The sequence below is a fragment of the Coregonus clupeaformis genome, chromosome 1 (assembly GCF_020615455.1).
Source record: "Coregonus clupeaformis isolate EN_2021a chromosome 1, ASM2061545v1, whole genome shotgun sequence".
Classification (NCBI taxonomy): Eukaryota; Metazoa; Chordata; class Actinopteri; order Salmoniformes; family Salmonidae; genus Coregonus; species Coregonus clupeaformis.
The window spans coordinates 76473629-76480340 of NC_059192.1; positions in this window are offsets into that span (position 1 = coordinate 76473629).

Below are 6712 nucleotides of genomic sequence, written 5' to 3' on the forward strand. Positions count from 1 at the left end.
TCTTGCATTACTCATCTCATATGTACGGTGCCCTCCACTAATATTGGCACCCTTGGTATATATGTATTTGCTGTTTATTTTCTTGGTCTTCCATTCAAATTAGTTTACAAAATCTAACCTTTAATTGAAGTAAAATGATCTGGAAAAAATTATGTGAAATAAATGGATAAAAAACGTTTTTGCATAAACATGTGTGCCAAAATTATTGGCACCCCTAGAAATTAATATGAGTAAAATCTAACTGCAGTATATTCCCATTCATATTTTACGTTTTAAAGTTCACCTGAGTGATTAGGAGGAACACTAAAGTGGTAAGCCATGACTTCCTGTTTCACTGGGGTATAAATATGAGGTGACACACAGGCCAAGTTCCCATAGTCATCCATCACAATGGAAAAGACCCAAGAATACAGTAATGATGTGCGACAAAAGGTTGTTGAGCTGCACAAATCAGGAAATGGCTATAAGAAAATAGCTCAACGGTTGAAAATGCCCATTTCCACTATCAGGGCAATAATTAAGAAGTTTAAAGCAACTGGAGATGTTAACAATCGGCCTGGAAGAGGACAGTGAGGAGGATGGTTCAAGTGCAGAGGGTAGTTGGGTCTTGGGGTCAGAAAGGCTCCAAAACTACGATCAGACGCCACCTACATAACCACAAGTTGTTTGGGAGGGTTGCCATAAAAAAGCCTTTGCTGTCATCAAACAACAAACTCAAGCGCCTACAGTTTGCCAAACGTTACTGGAACTTTCAATGGGACCGGGTTCTACGGTCAGATGAGACCAAAATAGAGCTTTTTGGAAACAAACACCAGAGGTGGAATTGCCGTAGACAGAAAGATAGCCATGCAGAGAAGTACCTCATCTCCACTGTGAAGTGTGGGGGTGGATCTTTGATGTTGTGGGGCTGTTTTTCTTCCAAAGACCCTGGACAACTTGTTAGGATACATGGTATCATGGACTCCATCAAGTACCACCAGATATTAAATCAAATCCTGACTGTCTCTGCTAGGAAGCTTAAACTGGGCCGTGGTTGGATCTTCCAGCAGGACAATGATCCAAAGCACACCTCAAAATCAACACAAAAATGGTTCACTGACCACAGAATCAAAGTTTTGCCATGGCCATCCCAGTCCCCTGACCTAAACCCCATAGAAAACCTGTGGGATGAGCTGAAGAGGAGAGTCCACAAGTGTGGACCTCGGAATCTAAAGGATCTGGTGAGATTATGTATGGAGGAATGGTCTCAGATCCCTTGCCATGAGTTCTCCAACCTCATTACGCATTATAGGAGAAGACTCAGAGCTGTTATCTTGGCAAAAGAAGGTTGCACAAAGTATTGAATGAAGGGGTGCCAATAATTGTGGCACACATATTTGAGAAAAATATTTGTTTCATGATAAGAATGTATTTTTTCTTTCAATTATTTTACTTTAATTAAAGGTTAGATTTTTGTGAATATTTTGAATGAAAGACCAAGAGGATAAACAATAAAGAAAAAAATGTCACTGCCCGTTTTGCTCATATTTAACAATATTAATGGAGGGCACTGTATATACTGTATTATATAATATTCTACTGCGTCTTAGTCCATGCCGCTCTGTCATTGCTTATCCATATATGTATATATTCTTAATTCCATTCCTTACTTAGATTTGTGTGTGAAATTGTTAGTTATTACTTGTTAGATATTACTGCACTGTCGGAGCTAGAAGCACAAGCATTTCGCTACACAATAACATCTGCTAAACACGTGTATGTGACAAATAACATTTCATTTGATTTAACTATAATGCCAAAACATGCTAAAAAGGTTCTCAGAAGGTTTTTTGCTAGAATGTTCCCCTAACTAATGGAAACTAATGGACACTCATAAGTTAGGGGAACAGTGCTAGCTGTGCCACTAGAGGTCCTGGTTGGAGCTAGGCTCTGTCGCAGCCGGCCGCGACCGGGAGAAATATGTCGCACACTAGCGAATCCTGCACGCTGACACGGCCGCCATGTGTACGGCTGTGTACGGCTGGCTTCCGGGTTAAGCGGACATTGTGTCAAGAAGCAGTGCAGTTGGGTTGTGTTTCGGAGGACGCACGGCTCTCAACCTTCGCCTCTCCCGAGTCCGTATGGGAGTTGCAGCGATGGGACAAGACTGTAACTACCAATTGGATACCACGAAATTGGGGAGAAAAAGGGGGTAAAATAATTACACAAAAATATACATAAAATTAAAATAAGTTCTCTCTCCCTAGAGTTGTTAGCTGGGTAAACATAACAGCTGCTTCTGAACGTTTTGTACTTTCCTAAATTGACCCTGATAAAGCCACATTATAACAATAAAATAAAAATAACCAATGGTTCCGATCTATACTGAACAAAAATATAAATGCAACATGTAAAGTGTTGGTCCCATGTTTCATGAGCTGAAATAAAAGATTCCAGAAATGTTCCATATGCACAAAAAGCTTATTCTCTCAAATTTTGTGCACAAATTTGTTTACATCCCTGTTAGTGACAATTTCTCGTTTCCCAAGATAATCCATCCACTTGACAGGTGTGGCATATCATTACAATTACATTTACATCATTTAGCAGACGCTCTTATCCAGAGCGACTTACAAATTGGTGCATTCAACTTATGATAGCCATGGGGGGGTGGGGGAGGGAGGGAGGGGTAGAATGATTACTTTTATACTATTCCAGGTATTCCTTAAAGAGGTAGGGTTTCAAGTGTCTCCAGAAGGTGGTCAGTGACTCCGCTGTCCTGGCGTTGTGGGGGAGCTTGTGCCACCATTGGGGTGCCAGAGCAGCGAATAGCTTTTACTGGGCTGAGCGGGAACTGTGCTTCCGTAGAGGTAGGGGGGCTAGCAGGCCAGAGGTGGATGCACGTAGTGCCCTCGTTTGGGTGTAGGGACTGATCAGAGCCTGAAGGTAAGGAGGTGCCGTTCCCCTCACAGCTCCGTAGGCAAGCACCATGGTCTTGTAGTAGATGCGACCCTCAACTGGAAGCCAGTGGAGTGTGCGGAGGAGCGGGGTGACATGGGAGAACTTGGGAAGGTTGAACACCAGACGGGCTGCAGCGTTCTGGATAAATTGTAGGGGTTTAATGGCACAGGCAGGGAGCCCAGCCAACAGCGAGTTGTAGTAATCCAGACGGGAGATGACAAGTGCCTGGATTAGGACCTGTGCCGCTTTCTGTGTGAGGTAGGGTCGTACTCTGCGAATGTTGTAGAGCATGAACCTGCAGGATCGGGTCACTGCTTTGATGTTAGTGGAGAACGACAGGGTGATGTCCAGGGTCACGCCAAGGTTCTTTGCACTCTGGGAGGAGGACACAATGGAGTTGTCAACCGTGATGGCTAGATCATGGAGCGGGCAGTCCTTCCCCGGGAGGAAGAGCAGCTCCGTCTTGCCGAGGTTCAGCTTGAGGTGGTGATCCGACATCCACACTGATATGTCTGCCAGACGTGCAGAGATGCGATTCGCCACCTGGTTATCAGAAGGGGGAAAGGAGAAAATTAATTGTGTGTCATCTGCGTAGCAATGATAGGAGAGACCATGTGAGGATATGACAGAGCCAAGTGACTTGGTGTGAACTGAGCCCTGGGGGACACCAGTGGTGAGGGCACGTGGTGCGGAGACTCGCCACGCCACCTGGTAGGAGCGACCTGTCAGGTAGGACGCAATCCAAGAGTGAGCAGCGCCGGAGATGCCCAACTCGGAGAGGGTGGAGAGGAGGATCTGATGGTTCACAGTATCAAAGGCAGCAGATAGGTCTAGAAGGATAAGAGCAGAGGAGAGAGAGTTAGCTTTAGCAGTGCGGAGAGCCTCCGTGACACAGAGAAGAGCAGTCTCAGTTGAATGACAAATCTTGAAACCTGACTGGTTTGGATCAAGAAGGTCATTCTGAGAGAGATAGCAGGAGTTGGCTAGAGACGGCACGCTCAAGAGTTTTTGAGAGAAAATAAAGAAGGGATACTGGTCTGTAGTTCATCGGAGGGATCGAGTGTAGGTTTTTTGAGGAGGGGTGCAACTCTCGCTCTCTTGAAGACGGAAGGGACATGGCCAGCGGTCAAGGATGAGTTGATGAGCGAGGTGAGGTAAGGGAGAAGGTCTCCGGAAATGGTCTGGAGAAGAGAGGAGGGGATAGGGTCAAGCGGGCAGGTTGTTGGGCGGCCGGCCGTCACAAGTCGCAAGATTTCATCTGGAGAGAGAGGGGAGAAAGAAGTCAAAACATAGGGTAGGGCAGTGTGAGCAGGACCAGCGGTGTCATTTGACTTAATAAATGAGGGTCGGATGTCGTCAACCTTCTTTTCAAAATGGTTGACGAAGTCATCCACAGAGAGGGAGGAGGGAGGGGGAGGAGGAGGAGGATTCAGCAGGGAGGAGAAGGTGGCAAAGAGCTTCCTAGGGTTAGAGGCAGAGGCTTGAAATGTAGAGTGGTAGAAAGTGGCTTTAGCAGCGGAAACAGAGGAAAATAATGTAGAGAGGAGGGAGTGAAAAGATGACAGGTCCGCAGGGAGTCTAGTTTTCCTCCATTTCCGCTCAGCTGCCCGGAGCCCTCTTCTGTGAGCTCGCAATGAGTCGTCAAGCCACGGAGCAAGAGGGGAGGACGGAGCCGGCCGGCATGAAGCTGATTGAACAGCATGATCATTACATAGGTGCTGGGGACAATAAAAGGCCACTCTAAAATGTTCAGTTTTGTCACGCAATTCAATGCCACAGATGTCACAAGTTTTGAGGGAGTCTGCAATTGGCATGCTGACTGCAGCAATGTCCACCAGAGCTGAATGTTCAATGAATGTTCATTTCTCTACCCTAAGCCACCTCTAACATCATTTTAGAGAATTTGGCAGTACGTCCAACAGGCCTCACAACCGCAGACCACATGTAACCACGTCAACCCAGGACATCCACATCCAGCTTCTTCACCTACGGGGTCGTCTGAGACCAGCCTCCCGGACAGCTGATGAAACTGTGGGTTTGCACAACCAAATCATTTTTGCACAAACTGTCAGAAACTGCGTGGTTGTCGTCCTCACCATAGTCATGACCTGACTGCAGTTTGGCATCGTAATCGGCTTCAGTGGGCAAATGCTCACCTTCGATGCTAACTGGCACGCTGGAGAAGTGTGCTCTTCACGGATGAATCCCGGTTTCAACTGTACCGGGCAGATAGCAGAAAGTGTATGGTGTCGTGTGGGCGAGCGTTTGCTGATGTCAACATTGTGAACAGTCTGCCCCATGGTGGTGGTGGGGCTATGGTATGGGCAGGCACAAGCTACGGACAACGAACACAATTTCATTTTATCGATGGCAATTTGAATGCACAGAGATACCGTGACGACATCCTGAGGCCCACTGTCGTGCCATTCATCCGCCACCATCACCTCATGTTTCAGCATGATAATGCACGGCCCATGTCGCAAGGATCTGTACACAATTCCTGGAAGCTGAACATTTTCCAGTTCTTCCATTGTCTGCATACTCACCAGACATGTCAACCATTGACCATGTTTGGAATGCTCTGGATCGACGTGTACGACAGCATGTTCCAGTTACCGCCAATATCCAGCAACTTCTCACAGCCATTGAAGAGGAGTGGGATAACATTCCACAGGCCACAATCAACAGCCTGATCAACTCTATGCGAAGGAGATGTGTTGTGCTGCATGAGGCAAATGGTGGTCAGACCAGATACTGACTGGTTTTCTGATCCACGCCCCTACCTTTTTTTTAAAGGTATCTGACCAACAGATGCATATCTGTATTCCCAGTTGTGAAATCCATATATTAGGGCCTAATGAATTCATTTCAATTGACTGATTTCCTTATATGAACTGTAACTTATTTTTCAGTGTAGTATCAGCTTCTCCATTCCTAACCTCCACCATTGGTGAGGAAAATGCTAAATTGACCCAAGATCAGCATCTGTGGGAAACTTCACCCAACTCTGTCCTGCCTAGATCTTGCCACAAGTAGGTCCCAAACTGATACAGGGTCAGCTATTTTGTCATCACCCCACTGGTTGAGGTTATGATTGCGGGTAGGGTGATCTGACCCTGGTGAAACTTCTGCTACTAAAGCCCCCTAGCTCAGATAGATGAAGTATTTTCCACCTGGGAGATACTGTCTGTCTGCCTCATGGTTGTGCTGCTGACAACACTGGGACCGCCCTTCTGTGGTGTGTTGAAAGTAGACACATGGTGAAATTTGAGACGATCAAAGTGGAGAGATGATGAGAGTGGGAAACAGCCACATTCCATAGGACAGGACATAGAATAACCTTTATGTTCAATAATTGTACATTAAATGAGAATAATGCCAGGGACACAGGCACACACACACACACACAAATGGGTGCCTGACTTTGAAAGTGGGGGTGCATAAACATACGCTTACACCGCTATTTCGAAAGTGGGGGTGCAGCTACTCTTTTTACTCTGTTGCTCAACCACACAGGCACACATAGAGAGAAAAAAAAGGGGAGAGAGTTCAAACTTTGGTTCAGTGATTACGCCAATGAGTTCTAGTCTTGTTGTACAACGAGGTACTTACAGCTGGAATAATTTTTTTGTGCCAAATTGTTTTGCCCACAAACACAACAACAAAGTATCTCAGAAGAACACGTTCGAAATCATTAGCCTATCAGCGCGACGCTCCCGACCGGAAATCAGCCACTCAGCCAATTGGCAATGCCTAGCAGAATTTAGAATTT